The following is a 20,729-nucleotide window of genomic DNA, read 5'->3' as shown; positions in this document are numbered from 1 at the left end:
GCAAATGTGCAATGCCTGGATGCAAGCCTGCCTGGCTGTTTCGCAGTCGTTTATTAAAGTACTCCTATTAATCCTAATACCTCGCCTCTTCGAGTCCTTGTCTCACTGCATGGATTTATCACATTTGGCGACGAGGAAAGTAAAGGTCCCTGAATAAAGAAGAAAAGTCTGCCAGGACATTTAAACAACAAAATTACGAGCTACGGTTAGCTACCAGCTGGAAGAGAGCATGGCTGCCAAGGTAGGAATGGTTTCCGCTTTTGATAGTCAAGCACAAACCTGGGAGGAATACTGTGAAGTGTTGGGTTATTTTTTCGAAGCAAATGAAATAAATGATGCCAGAAAAAGGAATGCCATTCTGCTTTGTTCAGTGGGAAGCCAAACCTACAGTTTGATGAAGAATTTGCTCAGCCCTGAAAAGCCTGGAGACAAATCATTTGTTGAATTAGTGGCCTTGCTAAAAGAACATTTCAACCCTAAGCCTAGTGAGATTGTACAGCGGTTCAAGTTTAATTCAAGGAACAGGAAAGAGGAAGAGAGTGTAATGGACTATGTAGTGGTGTTGCATAAATTAGCACAAGATTGCAATTATGGGAACAACCTGATGGAAATGCTGAGAGATAGGCTAGTTTGCGGAATAATGGACGACCGAATGCAGCGCAGATTATTATCCGAGACTGGGCTTACTTATGAAAAAGCATTGGAACTTGCTCAAGCCATAGATACAGCGAACCGAGATGTAAAAGAAATACAGGGTTTAGACAGGGCAAATGCTACGCAAGTTGCAGGTCAGGTTGTTGTGCACAAGTTGAACATGCGTCAGAAACCACAACGTGAGCATGTGAAGGCATGTTATAGATCCAAGGGCGATCACCTGGCGAGGGAATGCTGGTTTCTGGAGGAAAAGTGCTACAAGTGTAGGAAACAAGGACACATAAAACGAGCTTCCAGGGTGAAATCCAAACTAAAAGGGGGAAGACAGCAAAACCAAGGGAGAGAAGTGAAAAAACATGGAGCAAACCACATCAGCGGGGAAGCTGAGGAAGAAGAGGACATGTTCATAATGTATAGCATGTTAGAGAACATTCAAAAAGTGGCTCTTATCACATTGCAACTGACAGTAAATGACTCTAAGGTGAACTTTGCAGTGGATACAGGGTGCGGCATGACCATAATAAACAAGGCAGAGTACTCAAAATTGTGGAACCATGCAAAAGTTCCAGAGTTAAAGCCTTGCACCCTGCATCTTAAAACATATACAGGTGAATGAGCAGCGACATTAGGTACAGCTAATGTAACTGTGCAACACAGGGACACAGTGGAACAGCTACCTGTGGTTATAGTATCGGGTACCGGACCAAACCTGCTAGGTCAGGGCTGGATAAAAGAACTTAAATTAGACTGGGGAGCAGTACATCAAATAGATGTGGGCAAACAGCCGGACATACCAGCGCTAATGTTGAAAGCTTTTGAGCTCTGTATCTGTCAACAAAACCTGTTGCCTAGCAACAGCTTCTAAACAGTTCAAGCATCTCTGTAGCGTCTCTGTAGCTTAGCAACAGCATCAGCAGGCCTTGCAGAGCTTAACTGTTGAGGAAAAAAGCAACGAGAAGAAAATAAAACTAACGAAAACGGCTCCTGATTTTTGCCAGCGGCTCGAGCATTCCGGACAGTTAGCCTCCGGAAAACACAAATTTTCCTGTATTCAAGAAGGAGTTAGATATATTTCCTAAGGCTAAAGGGATCAAGGGATATGGGGAGAAAGCAGGGACATGGTACTGAATTTGGATGATCAGCCATGATCTTATTGAATGGCGGAGCAGGCTCGAGGGGCCGAATGGCCTACTCCTGCTCCTATCTTCTATGTTTCTATGTTTCTATGATTGTTATAACCCACTCGCTTTTAGTGATTTCTGCACATGGACACGCACATCTCTTTGCTCCACTCCACTCCTAGTTTCTCACTAGTTACAAAACACCCCGATCTCAAACATGTCCACATTGCCCAGGATGTGGAACAGCTACTACCGCTCACTGAAACTCTCTACGGCCTTTGTAACTACCTACTCCCATCTGCACTACTCATGTAGACGTGCTGCTAATTCAGAAGAGGTGATGGGGTGTGCAAAAACAAATGGACCTAGAGAAAAATAAAATTTAAGAGATTTAGGCACGGGAGGAGGAGAAACATTTTGAAAGAGAAAGTTGTGAGGCTGGTGATTGAAGCAGAGAAACTTATCCATTCCTCGTTTACCTCATTTACCTCACAGCTGCCAATGGTACTATCCTTGATCTATGCTGTCGGGCTTTGTAATGTTATACACAGGGAAGCTGGCACACCTTGCTTATCTTTGTAGATGATATAATCGCCACCTGGGGACTAGTTGTTTGAATTGCAGGTAATATTGATGGTCTCCCCAGGTAAGTACATGCCAAGAAATTTCTCAGAGACTCATTAAAATGAAATCCGATGTAACAAAGGAAATGTTAAGAAGCATTGGTGAAACAGTTGGAATTGAAGGAGAGTTTCCAGGAAAAGAAGGAGGTTTCGCGCTAGAGGTGTTTGAATTGGTTCAATGAAGCAGTAGTTGGGTCTCGTGGACAAAAATACGTACATAAGGAAAATGGAGCAGGAGTAAGCCATTCGGCCCTTCGAACCTGCTCCACCATTCAGTAAGATCATGGCTGATCTTCTACCTCAACTCCACCTTCTCGCACTATCCCCATATCACTTGATTTCCTTCATATCCAAAAATCTACCGATCTCTATCTTGAATAGACTGAATGACTGATCATCTACAGCTCTCTGGGGTAGAGAATTCCAAAGATTCACATCCCTTTGAGTGAAGAAATTTCTCTTCATCTCAGTCCTAAATGTCTGACCAATTATTCTGAGAATGTGACCCCTAGTTCTAGATTCTCCAGTCAGAAGAAACATTTCTCCCTGCATCTACCCTGTCAAGCCCCTTAAGAATGTTATATTACAAGGATCTCACGTCTCATTCTTCCAAACTCGAGAGAATATCGGCCTAGTCTACTCAATCCCTCCTCGTAGGACAATCCCCCCATCCCAGGAATCAGTCTCATGAACCTTCGTTGCACTCCCTCTAAGGCAAGTATATTCTTCCTTAGGTAAGGAGAACAAAACTGTGCAAAGTACTCAAGGTGTGGTCTCATCAAGGCCCTATATAATTGTAGTATGACTTATTTACTCAAACTCTAATCCGTTTATAATAAAGGCCAACATATCATTTACTTTCCTAATTGCTTGCTGTACCTGCATGTTAACTTTCTGTGATTTGTGTACAAGAACACTCAGGTCCCTCTGAACACCAACATTTCCCAGTCTCTCACCATTAAAAAGTCGTTTTTTCTATTTTTCCTACCAAAGTGGATAACTTCACACTTCTACACATTATATTCCATCTTCCACGCACGCCCTTGTTCAATCACTTAACCTTACTAAATCCCTCATGCAGCCTCTTTGCACCCTCCTCACAGCTTACTTTCCCACCTATCTTTGTATCATCAGCAAACTTGGATACATTACACTCAGTCCCTTCATCTAAGTCGTTAATATAGATTGTAAATAGCAGAGTCCCAAGCACTGAACCTTGTGGTACCCCACTAGTTACAGCCTGTCAACCCGAAAATGACCCGTTTATTCCTATTCTCTGTTTTCTATCCTCAATCCATGCTAGTATTTTACTCCCAATCTCATGAGCCCTAATTTTCTGTAATAGCTTCTTGTGTGGCACCTTATCGAGTACTTTTTGAAAATCCAAATACGCTATATCTACTGGTTCCCCCTTTATCCACCTTGTTAGTTACAACCTCAAAAAATGCTAACAGATTTGTCAAGCACGATTTCCCTTTCATAAATCTGTGTTGACTCTGCCCAATCATATTACGATTTTCTAAGTGCCCTGTTATCACATCCCTAATAATAGTTTCCAGAAATTCCATGCTATTGATATCAAGCAAACTAGTCTATAGTTCCCTGTTTCCTCTCTCACTCCTTTTTTGAATAGCGGGGTTATGTTTGCTACCTTCCAATCCCCAGGGACCGTTATAGCATCTAGGGAATTCTGGAAGATCAAAACCAATGCACTCACTATCGATTTAGCCAGCTTTTTTTCAAACCCTGGGATGTAAGTCATTAGGTCATTGGGATATGTCAACTTTTAGTCCAATTAATTTAAGAAGTACTATTTATTTACTGATACTAATTTCTTTAAATTCCTCATTCCCGCTAGACCCTTGGTTCCCCACTATTTCCGGAATCTTTTTTGTGTCTTTCACCATGAAGACAGATACAAAGTATACAATTAGTGACTCAGATATTCCAATCCCTATGGGTGTGTACGCGCTGTGTATCCACCGGTGGGGACATCAGAAATGCCAGTTCCAAGCATGCACTGCACATGCGCTGAAAACCAGCATTTCCGATCTGTCAAGAATGGTCCTGCCAGATCCTCCAGCTGCCCCGGAGAAGGGCCTCTGCGGGCGGAGATTTCCATCCGCCCGCAGAAAATGCTTACATTTCTTACACCTGGTAAAAGCAGGTGTAAGGCCTGCTTTTACCAGGATAAGAGTTGATAAAAGTTTTTTAAAAATTTTTACACTGATTTATCATTTAAAAATACTTTAAATATAGGTAAGTTTATTTTTTGCCCCGTAAAAAACTTTAACTGCTTTTTTCAAAAAATTAAACTTTTGTTTAAAATACTTAATTTATTGTAATTTCAAGTCATTTTAAAAATCAGTTTAAAATTTTTTTATTTAAATGGATTAGGGGAAAAAAAGGGGGGCTTTTGGCAGATACAAAGGACTACAGACAGAGGAAGCCCTAGAGGAGAATAAAAAGTGCAGGGGGATACTTAAAAAGGAAATTCGAAGAGAGAGGAGGGGACATGAAATAACACCGGCAAGCAAAATAAAGGAAAATCCTAAGGTGTTTTATAAGTATATTACGGGCAAGTGGATAACTAGGGAAAGAGTAGGGCCCATTAGGGACCAAAGTGGCAATCTGTGTGTGGAGCCATAAGCTGAAGGTGGGGTTTTAAATGAATTTTTTGCATCTGTGCTCACTATGGAGAAGGACGATGTAGACATAGAAATCGGGCAGGGGGACTGTGATATACTTGAACATATTAGCATCGAGAGGGAGGAGTTACTAGCGGTTTTAGCAGGCTTAAAAGTAGATAAATCCCCAGGCCCGGACGAGATGTATCTCAGGCTGCTGTGTGAGGCAAAGGAGGAGATTGCAGGGGCTCTGTCACAAATTTTCAGAACCTCTCTGGCCACAGCGTATGTGCCAGAGGACTGCAAAACAGCTAACGTTGTACCATTATTCAAGAAGTGTAGTAGGGTTAAACCAGGGAATTACAGACCAGTGAGCCTAACATCAGTGGTAGGGAAATTATTGGAAAAAATTCTGAGGGACAGAATTAGTCTCCACTTGGAGAGGCAAGGATTAATCAGCGATAGTCAGCATGGCTTTGTCAAGGGAAGATAATGTCTGACTAATTTGATTGAATTTTTCGAGGTTGTGACTAGATGTGTGGATGAGGGTAGTGCAGTGGATGTGGTATACATGGATTTCAGTAAGCCTTTCGATAAAGTCCTGCATAGGAGACTGGTCAAGAAGGTAAGAGCTCATGGGATCCAGGGTGCCTTGGCACATTGCATCCAAAACTGGCTTAGTGGCAAAAGGCAGAGGGTGATGGTCGAAGGTTGTTTTTGTGACTGGAAGCCTGTGTCCAGTGGGGTACCGCAGGGATCGGTGCTGGGTCCCTTGCTGTTTCTGCTCTACATTAATGATTTGGATGTGAATGTAAAAGGTATGATCAGTAAGTTCGCAGATGACACGAAAATTGGTAGTGTGGTAAATAGTGAGGAGGTAAGCCTCAGTCTGCAGGACGATATAGATGGGTTGGTCAGATGGGCAGAACAGTGGCAAATGGAATTTAACCCTGAAAAGTGTGAGGTGATGCATTTTGGAGGGACTAACAAAGCAAGGGAATACGCAATGAATGGTAAGACCCTAGGAAAGACAGAGGATCAGAGGGACCTTGGTGTGCATGTACATAGATCCCTGAAGGCAGCAGAACAGGTGGATGAAGTGGTTAAAAAGTCATATGGGATACTTGCCTTCATTAGCTGAGGCATAGAATATAAGAGCAGGGAGGCTATGATGAAGCTGTACAAAACGCTGGTTAGGCCACAGCTGGAATACTGTGTGCAGTTCTGGTCGCCACACTATAGGAAGGATGTGATTGCTTTGGAGAGGGTGCAGAGGAGATTCACCAGGATGTTACCTGGGCTGGAGCACTTCAGCTATGAAGAAAGACTGGACAGGCTGTGGTTGTTTTCCTTGGAGCAGAGAAGGCTGAGGGGGGACCTGATTGAGGTGTACAAAATTATGAGGGGCATAGATAGGGTAGATAGAAAGGAACTTATTCCCTTAGTAGAGGGGTCAATAACAAGGGGGCATAGATGCAAGGTAAGGGGCAGAAGGTTTAGAGGGGATTTGAGGAAGAGCTTTTTCACCCAGAGGGTGGTTGGAATCTGGAACTCACTGCCTGAAAGGGTGGTGGAGGCAGGAACCCTCACAACATTCAAGAAGCATTTGGATGAGCACTTGAAATGCCATAGCATACAAGGCTACAGACCAAATGCTGGAAAATGGGATTAGATTAGACAGGGCCTGATGGACGGCGCAGACGCGATGGGCCAAAGGGCCTCTTTCTGTGCTGTATAACTCTATGACTCTATGACTCTACATTTGACAGGTCTTCCTGTCAAATGTATGAACGCAGATTCCCTTCTGTGATTGGCTCCCCATGGCCTACTTGATCCCAGGGGTGCTGCGAACTACATGCGCCTCTGGGATACGTGGGCCCTGTGCACTTCAATTTGGAGAGGGCCAGGAGCGGAAGCATATGCGTCCCAGGAGCTCTCAGGTAAGGGCGTAGATTTTTCCAGATCCGGCGGGAGGCCTGCAATCGGAAAATACGAGCCAATATCTCTGCCATTTCCTGATTCCCTATTATAATTTCTCTTGTCTCTGCATCTAAGGAACATTTATTTGAGCTAATCTCTTTTTTTATACATCTATAGAAGTTTTACAATCTGTTTCTGTGTTTCTTTCTAGTTTGCTCTCATATTCTATTTTGTTTCTTTCTTTATTAATTTCTTGGCCCTACTTTGCTGAATTCTAAAATTCTTCCAATCCGCAGGTTTATTACTCTTTTAGGCAACATTATAAAGCTCTTAATTTAATCTAATACTATTTTAATTCTGTTGTTAAACACAGTTGTACCACTTTTCCCATGGATTTTTATTCCTTAAGGGAATGGATATTCATTGTGAGTTATTGTTTAAATGTTTGCCATTCCTTATCTACCATCATATCTTTTAATCTGGTGTCCAAATCTACCTTAGCCAACTCGTTCCTCATACCTACACAGTTTTTTTGTTCAGATTTAAGATCCCAGTTTCGGACTTAACTAAATCACTCTCAAACTCAATATAAAAGTCCATCATATTATGATCATTCTTCCCCAGAGGCTCGTTTACTACAAGGTTATCAATTAACCCTGTCTCATTGCACAATATTAGATCTAACATAGCCTGTTCTCTGGTTGGTGCCTTGAAATACTGGTCTATAAAACTACCTTGAATGCATTCATGAACTCGTCCTCCAAACAATTACTGTAAATTTTGTTTGCCCAGTCTATATGTAGATTAAAGTTTCCCATGATTACTGTGTTACCCTTGTTACCTGCACCTGTAATTTCTTGATTTATATTCTTCCCGACATTACAACTACTGTTAGGGGGCCTATAAAATATTTCCACCAATATTTTCTGCCCCTTGTTGTTTCTTAGCTCCAACCAAACTAATTCGACATCTTGATTTTCTGAGCTAAGATCCTTTCTCTTCTAAAAGTAAAGTACCCTGGAATAATTAGTTCCCAACCGTGGTTACTCTGCAACCATGTCTCTGTAATGGCTGTTATTTATTTCTATTTGTGCTATTAATTCAGGTAGAGTACCACGTGCTTCAGCTTTTTTTTCAATTCTTCCCTGATGTCACCATAGTCATTGATGCCCTATTTACTTGTTAAACTGTCTGTCCCTTCATGTTCCATTCTGCTTATTAGCCTTGACATTACTCTTACTGCTTTTGCATTTACCCTATGGCAAGATCATAGAGGGCATGAAGGGAGAGAGGAGAGAAATTAAACATGCAATTCAAGATTAGGGCAATGGGACGGAGGGGGGAAACATTCTTTCATTTTGTAGCCATGAGGAAGAGCAGAAGTAGCAAAGGGAAATGAATGGATGACTGTAACAGTAGAGAGGTCACAGGTGGGGCCCCACCTGTGAAAGAGAGTGTAGGACCCACTTATCAGTCACCTGCGAAATCATTTTTAATGTGGAAGCAAGTCATCCTCGGTTCCGAGGGACTGCCTAAGAGGAAGAAGAAGAGAGTAGCCACCTAAAAAGGCAAGATCAGGGGGATGGACCTGTGGTAAACCACTGCTAACTCTGTACATGTCTGTGTGGTAAACCACTGTTAACTCTGTACAGGTCCGGGCATGTCTCCACCCCTGGCTCCACCCCTAAGCCCGGGTATAAAGGTGACTCACCACCCTTCCCCCGAGAGCTCTTAGGATGGATCCACTAGCAGAGGCATGCTCCAGTTCTTAGTCAATAAAAGCCTACTTCGTATAAGTTCAACTCGTAGTCTTTGGTGTTGTTGATAGTGCATCAATTTTATTGACTAAATTTTCGACATGGAGCAAATCTTGAAGCCGGAACGTTTAGACCTGGATCCTCAAGCTGCAGATGCAGCCAATAACTTTGAACACTGGCTGAGCTGCTTTGAAGCCTTCCTGGAGGCCTCCAGCACTACCGTCACTACAGATGACGCAAAACGGCTTGTCTTGAACTCACGGGTGAGCCACCGAGTCTACTCGATCATCCGAGAAGACACAACTTACATGGCCGCCATCGCGACGCTAAAGGAACAATATGTGAGGCCTGTTAACGAGGCTATGCCAGACACCTCCTGGCTACCCGAAAACAGTGCCCCGGGGAATCGGGCGCCGAATATTTACTGGCACTGAGAGTCCTTGGCCGGGCCTGTAATTGCAAAGCGGTGATGGCCAAGGAATGCACGGAAGACCTGATCCGAGATGCCTACGTAGCCGGCATCAGGTCCAACTATACACGGCAGAGGCTGCTGGAACAGAGGGGGCTCGACCTGCAGAAGACGGTGGCCCTCGCTAACTCATTAGACGTGGCCCTCCAGAACATGGACGCCTACCCCCCTGACCGGATGGCCACGTGGATGTCACGGGAGCAGCCATCTTGGGACCCGGTAAGGCCACAAGCCGTCAGCAGCCCAACTACACCTGCAATGACCAGAGGCCAGAAATGCTACTTCTGCGGCCAGGCCAAGCACCCCAGATAGCAATGCCCAGCAAAGGACGCGACCTGCTCCAAATGCGGCAAGAAAGGCCACTACGCGAGAGTGTGCAGGGCGAAATCGACCCCCAATTCCAGCAGCACCGCGTGTGAACCGTGCAGGCCGCCATTTTGGACCCCACCAACCACATGTGAGCCATGCAGGCCGCCATTTTGGGCACCACCAGCCGCGGGGGAGCCGCCATCTTGGACACCATTTCGGGACCAGTCCCCCGGCGCGGGCGAATACTACAGCGACCCACCGACCTCGACGATGGCCTCCATCACCCTGGACCAATCTAGGCCCCATCAACTAGCCAGGTCCATGATGAACGTAAAGGTAAATGGCCATGCCACAAATTGCCTTTTCGACTGCGGAAGCACGGAGAGCTTCATCCACCCCGACACGGTGCGACGCTACTCCGTGTCGGTTATGCACACATGCCACCAGGTCTTTATGGCCTCAAAGTCCCATACGGCGGACGTCAGCGGCTACTGTGCAGCGACTCTGACAGTGAACGGTGTGGAGTACAGAGATTATAAATTCCTCATCCTGCCACAGCTCTGCGCTCCCGTACTGCTAGGATTAGACTTCCAGTGCCATCTGGAGAGCGTCACGATGGCATATGGTGGGCCCCTGCCCCCACTTACAGTCTGCAGCCGGCAGAATTTAAACACAGCGCCGCGCAAAGTATGCAGCCTGTCCACCCTGAAGGTCAAACCCCCCCCGTTGTTCGCTAACCTCGCCAGAGACTGCAAGCCAATTGCTACTAAAAGCAGGCAGTACCGTGCCGGGGTGTGGTAAACCACTGTTATTGTTGTTCATCGTTGTTGTTGTTGTTGCACACTGTTGTACCTATGCATGCCTCAGCATGTCCCTGCTGGCTCCGCCCCTGGCTCCACCCACAGGCCCAGGTATAAAGGTGACCGCTCTGCAGCCCCCAGCCTTCTTGGAACCCAGTCAACCACGAGAGGCATGCTCTGTTCTTTGCTAATAAAAGCCTTTTAGTTACTCTCCTAACTCTCCGTCTTTTATGAGTAATTGATAGCGCATCAATTTTATTAGCAAAAACAAAATGTCGACAACAAACGCTGAGCAGCAGGCTGCTGCACCAAACGCTGAGCAGCAGGAGCTGCTGCGAGCCCTCAGACCAACATGCCTTGACCTAGACCCCCAAGAAGCGGGTTCGCCTACCAAATTCGCGCATTGGCTGCGTTGCTTCGAGGCCTACCTGCAAGCCTCAACTGTGACCCTGGACAAAAACAAGCTGGAAATCCTGGCCTCAAAGGTGAGCCACCAAGTTTATACAATAATCCAGGACGCGATGACCTATGCGGCGGCTATCAATCTGCTAAAAGGGCAATACGCACGCCCGTTAAATATGGCCTATGCCAGGCACCTCTTAAGATCCCGCAGACAGCAGCCCGGGGAATCGGTGGAGGCCTTCCTACGGGCACTACGGATACTCGGCCGAGGCTGCGATTGCAAAGAAGTATCCGCCGCAGCACACACGGAGGGACTGATCCGAGATGCTTTCGTTGCGGGTCTAAGGTCCGACTACTCCCGGCAGAGACTGTTGGAAAAGGGAGAAATGGACCTGAGAAAGGCAGTGTCCCTCGCGCTCTCACCCGTCGCGGCCCACAGGAATATGGATGCCTTCTCCCCTAACCGCTCCGCAACGTGGACGCCACAACCTTGGTTCATGGGACCGCCACCTTCAACTGCTGCTGCGATGTCCAAGGCACAGAAATGTTATTTTTGTGGCCAGGCAAAACACCCCAGAGCACGCTGCCTGGCGAGAAACGCTACCTGCTCTGGCTGCGGGAAGAAAGGACACTATGTCAGCACCTGCAAAGGTAAAACCGCTAATGCCAGCAGCGCCGCGTGCGAACCGTGGGGGCAGCCATCTTGTCCACCATCTTGGGCTCCAACAGCCGCGAGGGGATCAGAATCATGGGCGCCACCATTTTGTCCACCATCTTGGACGTCTCCAACTTCAACCACGGGGGACCCGGACTCAACCACCGCCTCATCTGACGACCACATCGACTCGCTCAACCATACGCTGGCCTCTGTGACGCTGGACCAATCTCTCCCTCATCAACTGTCCAGGTCCATGATGGACATTACGGTAAATGGCCGCGCAACTACCTGCCTTTTTGACAGCGGGAGCACGGAGAGCCTTATCCACCCCGACACGGTGCGCAGTTACTCTCCCCCGGTCCTGCCAACGCGCCATCGGATCTCTTTGTCTTCCAAAACCCAGTCAGCGGACGTTGTTGGCTACTGTGTAGTGACCCTTTCAGTGCGGGGCACAGAATACAAAAAATTTTAAACTTCTGGTCATGCCACATCTCTGCGCTGCCGTTCTACTGGGGTTGGATTTTCAGTGCCACCTTAAGAGTGTCACATTAGCGTACGATGGACCCCTCCCCCCACTCACAGTCTGCAGCCAGCAGCTTTTAAATCACCCGCCGCGCACCATTTGCAGCCTCTCCACCCTTAAAGTCCCCCCCTCCTTGTTCGCTAACCTCACCCGCGACTGTAAGCCCATCACTACCAAAAGCAGGCATTACAGTGCCGGGGATAGGAGCTTCATTAAATCCGAGGTAGCGAGACTCCTGAAGGAAGGGATTATTGAAAGTAGCACCAGCCCATGGCGAGCACAAGTGGTGGTAGTGAAGACTGGCGAAAAACAGTGCCTAGTTATTGACTACAGCCAGACGATCAATCGCTACACCCAGCTAGATGCATACCCACTCCCCCACATATCTGACATGGTCAATCAGATAGCACAATACCGGGTGCTCTCGACGATTGATCTGAAGTCGGCATACCACCAGCTCCCCATCAGGGCTGAGGACCGCCAGTACACAGCTTTTGAAGCTGACGGTCATCTCTACCACTTCCTCAGAGTTCCCTTCGGCGTCACCAACGGGGTTTCAGTCTTCCAACGGGAGATGGACCGGATGGTTGACCAGAACGCGCTCCAGGCCACTTTCCCCTATCTAGACAACGTCACCATCTGCGGCCACGACCAGCAGGACCATGACGTTAATCTAGAGAAATTCCTCCGTACGGCCCAGCGGCTGAACCTAACATACAACAAGGACAAGTTTATGTTTCGTACCATGCGCCTTGCCATTCTTGGCTGTGTAGTGGAGAACGGAGTCATCGGCCCTGACCCCGACAGAATGCGCCCCCTTATGGAGCTCCCCCTCCCCCACTGCCAAAAGGCACTGAAGAGATGCCTAGGGTTTTTCTCGTACTATGCTCAGTGGGTGCCCAACTATGCGGACAAAGCCAGACCCCTCATCAAGTCCACCTCCTTCCCCCTGACAGCAGAGGCCTGTGCAGCCTTCACTCTCATAAAAAGAGATATTGCAAAGGCCACGATGCACGCAGTGGATGAGTCCATCACTTTCCAAGTGGAGAGCGACGCATCCGACTTTGCCCTAGCTGCAACCCTTAACCAGGCGGGGAGACCAGTGGCCTTTTTCTCAAGGACCCTCCAGGGCCCCGAGATTCGACACCCCTCTGTTGAAAAGGAGGCCCAGGCCATTGTGGAAGCTGTGCGACATTGGAGGCATTACCTGGCCGTAAAACGATTTACCCTGCTCACTGACCAGCGTTCAGTAGCTTTTATGTTTAATAATAAGCAGAGGGGCAAAATCAAGAATGACAAGATCTTGAGGTGGAGAATCGAACTCTCCACCGACAATTACGATATCTTGTACCGGCCCGGGAAACTCAATGAGCCCCCAGATGCCCTATCACGTGGTACATGCACCAACGCGCAGGTTGATAGGCTGAAGACCCTCCACAATGACCTCTGCCACCCGGGGGTCACCAGGTTTTTTCACTTCATCAAATCCCGTAACCTGCCCTACTCCATCGAGGAGGTCAGGACCATGACCAGGAACTGCCAAATCTGTGCCGAGTGCAAACCGCATTTTTATAGGCCAGACAGAGCAAGCCTGATCAAAGCCACGCGCCCCTTTGAACGGCTGAGCGTCGATTTTAAAGGGCCCCTCCCCTCCTCCGACCGCAATGTGTACTTCCTCAACATAATTGACGAGTACTCCCGTTTCCCGTTTGTCATCCCTTGCTCAGACATGACCAGTACCACGGTCATTAAATGTCTGAATGACCTCTTCGCCTTGTTCAGTTTCCCTAGCTATATTCATAGCGACAGGGGCTCATCCTTTATGAGCGACGAACTTCAGCAGTACCTGCTCGCGAGAGGTATTGCTACAAGCAGGACCACCAGCTACAACCCCCGGGGGAATGGCCAGGTGGAAAGGGAGAATGCGACGGACTGGAAGGCAATCCTTTTAAACTTGAAATCTAAGGGCCTTCCGACCTCTCGCTGGCAGGAAGTCCTCCCTGCGGCGCTCCATTCCATTCGGTCACTGCTCTGTACAGCCACCAATGCTACCCCTCACGAGAGAATGTTCTCCTTCCCCAGGAAGTCCACATTGGGGATCTCGTTACCGACATGGCTGACTTCTCCAGGACCAGTCCTACTGCGGAAGCACGTGAGGTCCCATAAGACGGACCCCCTGGTCGAGAGGGTGAGCCTCCTCCATGCCAACCCTCAGTATGCTTGCGTGGCGTACCCGGACGGGCGGGAGGACACCGTCTCCATACAAGACCTTGCACCTTCGGGTGCTCCCAAAACACCTCCCTCGCCACCCACCACTACCCACGCCTACCCCCAGTACGCTTACGTAGCGTACCCAGATGGGCGGGAGGACACAGCCTCCACACGAGATCTCGCACCTTCGGGTGCCCCTGAAACACTACCATTGCCATCCACCACTACCCACAAACCAACCCCGCTAGATGGCATGCCGCAGCCCCAGGACCCGTCATTGACCACCCAACCACTCAATGAGATGCCAGATTCAACGTTGGATGCTGCAACATCACCGCTGCCACCACGACGATCAGGACGGCATACAAGGCCACCTGATAGACTTACTTACACGAACCTTTAGTACACTTCACCCCGCCGGACTCAATTTTAAACAAGGGGTGAATGTGGTAAACCACTGTTATTGTTGTTCACCGTTGTTGTTGTTGTTGCACACTGTTGTACCTATGCATGCCTCAGCATATCCCTGCTGGCTCCGCCCCTGGCTCCACCCACAGGCCCAGGTATAAAGGTGACCGCTCTGCAGCCCCCTGCCTTCTTGGAACCCAGTCAACCACGAGAGGCATGCTCTGTTCTTTGCTAATAAAAGCCTTTTAGTTACTCTCCTAACTCTCCGTCTTTTATGAGTAATTGATAGCGCATCACGGGGATAGAAGCTTTATTAAATCAGAAGTAGAAAGACTCCTGAGGGAAGGGATTATCGAGGGCAGCAGCAGCCCATGGCGAGCCCAAGTGGTGGTAGTGAAGAGCGGCGAATAACAGTGCCTGGTTATTGATTACAGCCAGACGATCAATCGATACACCCAATTAGACACATACCCACTTCCCCGCATATCTGATATGTCAACCAGATAGCACAATACCGGGTATTCCCGACGATTGATCAGATATCAGCATACCACCAGCTCCCCATCAGGCCTGAAGACCGCCAGAACACGGCCTTTGAGGCTGACGGTCGCCTCTACCACTTCTTCCGAATCCCCTTCGGCGTCACCAATGGGGTTTCGGTCTTCCAAAGGGAGATGGACCGGATGGTGGACCAGAACGCACTGCAGGCCACCTTCCCCTGTCTAGACAACGTCACCATCTGCGGCCATGACCGGCATGACCATGACGCCAACCTAGAAAAATTCCTCCGTACGGCCCAACGGCTGAATCTGACAAACAACAGAGAAAAATGTATGTTCCGCACCATGCGCCTCGCTATTCTTGGCTGCGTGGTGGAAAACAGAGTCATCGGCCCCGACCCCGACCGAATGCGCCCCCTCCTGGAACTACCCCTCCCCCACTGCCTAAATGCCCTGAAGAGATGCCTAGGGTTCTTCTCTTACTACGCCCAGTGGGTGCCCAACTATGTGGACAAAGCCCGGCCCCTCATCAAGTCAACCTCCTTCCCCCTGACGGCAGAAGCCCATGCGGCCTTCACCCTCATAAAAGAGGACATTGCGAAGGCCACAATGCACGCAGTGGATGAGTCCATCCCTTTCCAAGTGGAGAGCGATGCATCCGACTTCGCCCTAGCCGCAACCCTTAGCCAGGCGGGGAGACCCGTGGCTTTCTTTTCACGGACCCTCCAGGGGCCCGAAATTCGACACTCCTCAGTCGAGAAGGAGGCCCAGGTGTTAGTGGAGGCTGTATGGCACTGGAGGCATTACCTGGCCGGTAAACATTTCACCCTGCTCACTGACCAACGGTCAGTAGCATGTATGTTTAACAACAGACAAAGGGGGAAAATAAAAAATGATAAGATATTGCGGTGGAGGATCGAGTTATCCACCTACAACTATGATATCTTATACCGGCCCGGGAAACTTAATGAGCCCCCAGACGCCCTATCCCGTGGGACATGTGCCAACGCACAAGTCGATAGGCTACGGACCCTCCACAATGATCTCTGCCACCCGGGGTCACAAGGTTCTTCCATTTTATTAAAGCTCGCAACCTGCCTTACTCCATCGAGGAGGTCAGGACCATGACCAGGAACTGCCAGGTCTGCGCCGAATGCAAACCACATTTTTATAGGCCAGACAGGGCACACCTGATTAAAGCCACCCGCCCCTTCGAACGTCTCAGCGTCGATTTCAAGGGGCCCCTTCCCTCCTCTGACCACAACACGTACTTCCTCAATATTATTGACGAGTACTCCTGTTTCCCCTTCGCCATCCCCTGCCCGGACATGACCAGCGCCACAGTCATCAGGTGCCTCAACGACCTGTTCGCCATATTTGGCTTCCCCAATTACATCCACAGCAACAGGGGCTCGTCATTCATGAGCGGCGAGCTGCGCCAGTACCTGCTCGAGAAGGGCATAGCCACGAGCAGGACTACCAGCTACAACCCCCGGGGTAACGGGCAGGTAGAGAGGGAGAACGCAACAGTGTGGAAGACCGCCATGCTCGCCCTAAAATCCAAGGGCCTCCCAATCTCCCGCTGGCAAGATGTCCTCCTCGATGCGCTCCACTCCATACGATCACTGCTCTGTACTGCCACAAACGCCACCCCTCACGAGAAGATGTTCATCTTCCCCAGGAAATCCACCTCGGGGACATCACTACCACCATGGCTGACGTCTCCGGGACCCGTCCTGCTCAGGAAACACGTGAGGAACCATAAGACGGACCCCCTGGTCAAAAAGGTTCACCTCCTCCACGCCAACCCACAGTACGCCTACGTGGCGTATCCTGACGGGCGGGAGGACACATTCTTAATTCGAGACCTCGCACCCTCAGGTACCACCCGAAACACCATCGATCACCATCCACTATCTCCACCCACCACCACTACCCATGACGCACCACCGGGGTGTCTACCACGAACTGATGACATGCCGGTGCCATCCCTACCCCAAGAGGACGACACGCCAGTGCTCCGTCCCACGCGAAAAGCGGCCACGGGCAAAGAACCACCACAACTGGCACCACGAAGATCATTACGGCAGACAAGACCCCCGGAGAGACTTTCGTATACGAACTTTTGAAAAACTTCACCCCGCCGGACTCTTTTTTAAACGAGGGATGAATGTGGTAAACCACTGCTAACTCTGTACATGTCTGTGTGGTAAACCACTGTTAACTCTGTACAGATCCAGGCATGTCTCCGCCCCTGGCTCCACTCCTAAGCCCGGGTATAAAGGTGACTCACCACCCTTTCCCCGAGAGCTCTTTGGATGGATCCACTAGCAGAGGCATGCTCCAGTTCTTAGTCAATAAAAGCCTACTTCGTATAAGTTCAACTCGTAGTCTTTGGTGTTGTTGATAGTGCATCAGGACCTGAATATGGGTAGGAGGGTTTATATGGAACCAAAAACGTAGGAAGAAGAGAAAGGAAGTGAAAACAGAGGAGGCTGTGCAAAGGAAGCTCCAATGGAATTTTAATCATTCCGGGTGAGGTGTCGCTCAATGCAAAGGCTGAGGGATGAAAGGGGGAGTTATATTTTGGTGAGCTGCTCAGGCTGATGCTGGGGTTCGGCAGACAACTATGATTTAATGGGGATCCCAGAAGGATGAAAAGAGGTGAGGTGCTGGGAGGAAACAAAGGTACCAATGGATACTGGAAAGAGAAAAGCTGTGATGTTGTGATCAGTGACACACAGCTTCCAAGGTGTGATTGTTGGGGCAGTTGGTGGAATTTACTTCCCGGTGAGGAGCCTTCAGTATGGATCCATGTGTCGCCTCTGTGAGCCAAGTCGTCAAAGCGAGTAGATCAACACAATCCCTCATTCTTCCTCATGGATGGGAAGGGTCTTGCTGGCTAATAAGCATTCATTCTAGATGGAAATGTGGAGGATCAGTGACTGATCCACTGAAGAACCCAAGGTCTTAGTGGAGGGTGGGGTGAATGGGATGGAAAGGAGGCTGGTGAGATTAGCCGTCAGCAGGCGTGTTGGGTGGGAAGTTCGGCAACAGGGGAGTAAGGTCTGTTCGGGTTGTCATTCTTTAGTAGCAATCGATAGGGCCTCCATTGGCCCCTATGAAGAATACCAAGAGAGTTCAAAAGGCAGGCTCCGGATTGTTCATGGTATTCAAGCCTGGGGCATTAGAAGAGTGCAGCGATGCTTTAGGTTAATGGCAGAGAAGCAGGAAATGCCCAAGTGGGAAATGCAGAGCGTAGAGAATCAGGAAAGGTATGTGAATTGATAGACTGATCCTGTAACTGCTCGAGCCAATGTCTGGCTCAGGCCAAATGCTAGAATGTCTTTTTTGCTAACTAAACAAAATAGCGGTTAGATTTCAAGAATTAGTTTTAATATTCAATGGGGCATTGGTCCAAGCCTACCTGGAGTTCTTCATGTAGTTATGTAATGCACACAAGAGAATTGATAACGGGAAAACTGTCAACAACAACAACTTGCATTTATATAGCACCTTTAACATAGTAAAACTTCCCAAGGTGCTTCACAGGAGTGCTATCAAACAAATTTGACACCGAGCCACGTAAGGGGATATTAAGGCAGATGGCCAGAAGCTTGGTCAAAGAGATAGGTTTTAAGGATCGTCTTAGAGCGGGAGAGAGAGGTAGAGAGATGGAGAGATGTAGGGAGGGAATTCCAGAGCTTAGTGCCTCGGCAGCTGAAGGCACGGCCACCAATGGTGGAGTGATGGAAATCGGGGAATGCTCAAGAGGCCAGAATTAGAGGAGCACAGATATCTCGGAGGTTTGTAGGGCTGGAGGAGTTTACATAGATAGTGGGGGACGAGGCCGTGGAGAGTGTTAAAAACAAGGATGAGTATTTTAAAACTAGGGCGTTGCTTAACTGGGAGCCAGTGTAGGTCAGCGAGCACAGGGGTGATGGATGAGGTAGTGCGAGTTTGGATATGGGTGGCAGAGTGCGGTTTAAACAGAGTGCTGCGAGTTGGGTGAGTCAGGGAGTCTTAACGGTTTGCTAAAATCAGGCTTTTTTTTGTTTCACATTTATTGTTACTGTTTACAGTTTAAAATCTAAATTTCCCAGCTTTACGCAGGGTTATAAAGGGATATACAAGGCCTACAATTCAGCGCAGCCATAGGCAGTTAATTAGGGAAACTAGATTAAACTGGTTCTCCTGTAGCTGGGCTCAGCAAGTCTCCTTTGTTTCAGGACCTATAATAACAGGCTTTGAAGTGCGATTTTGCACTGCGTGTGGTTTAAACAGAGAGCTGCGAGTTGGGTGTGTCTGGGATTTAGTTGAGGAGTGGGAGGAGGAGCTCCCTTGCTTCACCTTTGTTTTTCCTAACTTTCACCCTGTAGGAATTGGTTCTTACTTTACACAAAGGAAAGAGTCCGAGAGCGGGAGCGGTCATACAAGTTTATGGGCAGTGATTGTTGATCCCCTGGTAGAGTTCACGGGTCGTGGGTGGGAGAGTTGAGCGGGATGGGAAGTAGGTTGGCAAGGTTAGCCCCCAGCGGGCACGCTCTGTGTATGGTCTGAGCAGAGACCTCTGCAGTTTGAGCAGAACATTCTCTGACTTATATTCGACTGTTTAGGGCAGGGTCCTTAAACATTTTGTTTGTTTTACTGATTGCTGTTCTGCAGGGAGCGGCGAGACCTTGGAGGGATTTTAAAACAAGGATGAGAATTTTTAAATCAAGTCGTTGTTTAACCGAGAGCCAATGTAGGTCAGTGAGGGTGAACGGAACTTGGTGCAAGTTAGGACATGGGCAGCCGAGTTTTGGATGACCTCAAGTTTACAAAGGTTAGAACGTGGGAAAGCGGCCAGGAGTGCGTTGGAATAGTCAAGTTTAGACGTAAACATAGAAACATAGAAGATAGGAGCAGGAGTAGGCCATTCAGCCCCTCAAGCCTGCTCTGCCATTTAATGAGATCATGGCTGATCATCCAAATTCAGTACCCTGTCCCTGCCTACTCCCCATATCCCTTGATCACTTTAGCCTTAAGAAATATATCCAACTCCTTCTTGAATATATTTAATGAACTGGCCTCCACTGCCCTCTGTGGCAGAGAATTCCACAGGTTCACCACTCTCTGGGTGAAGAAATTCCTCCTCATCTCAGTCCTAAATGGCTTAACCCTTATCCTTAGACTGTGACCCCTGGTTCTGGACTCCCCGGCCATCGGGAACATCCTTCCTGCATCTAGTCTGTCCAGGCCTGACAGAATTTTATAGGTTTCGATGTGATCCCCTCTCAATCTTCTAAACTCCAGTGAGTATAAGCCCAATCGACACAATCGCTCCTCATACGTCATTCCTGCAATCCCAGGTATCAACCTGGTGAATCTTCGCTGCACTCCCTCCATGTCAAGAACATCCTTCCTCAGATAAGGCATGGATGAGGGTTTCAGCAGTGGATGAGCTGAGGCAGAGAGGAGACGGATGATGTTACGGAGGTGGAAATATGCCGTCTTAGTGATGGGGCGGATATGTGATTGGAAACTCATCACGCGGTCAAATATAACACCACAATTGTGAAAAGTATGATACAGCTTCAGGCAGCTGTCAGAAAGAGAAATGGAGTTGGTGGCTAGGGAACAGAGGTTGTGGCGGGGACCGAAGTCAATGTCTTTGGTCTTCCTAGAACTTAGTTGGAGGAAATTTCTGCCCAACCAGAACTGTACGTTGGACAAGCAGTCAGACAATTTAGAGACTGTGGAGTGGT

This window comes from Somniosus microcephalus, unplaced genomic scaffold (assembly GCF_052327205.1).
Source record: "Somniosus microcephalus isolate GS21.2 unplaced genomic scaffold, FLI_Smic_1.0 unresolved_chr7, whole genome shotgun sequence".
NCBI classification, from domain to species: domain Eukaryota; kingdom Metazoa; phylum Chordata; class Chondrichthyes; order Squaliformes; family Somniosidae; genus Somniosus; species Somniosus microcephalus.
This window is presented reverse-complemented; position numbering follows the sequence as displayed.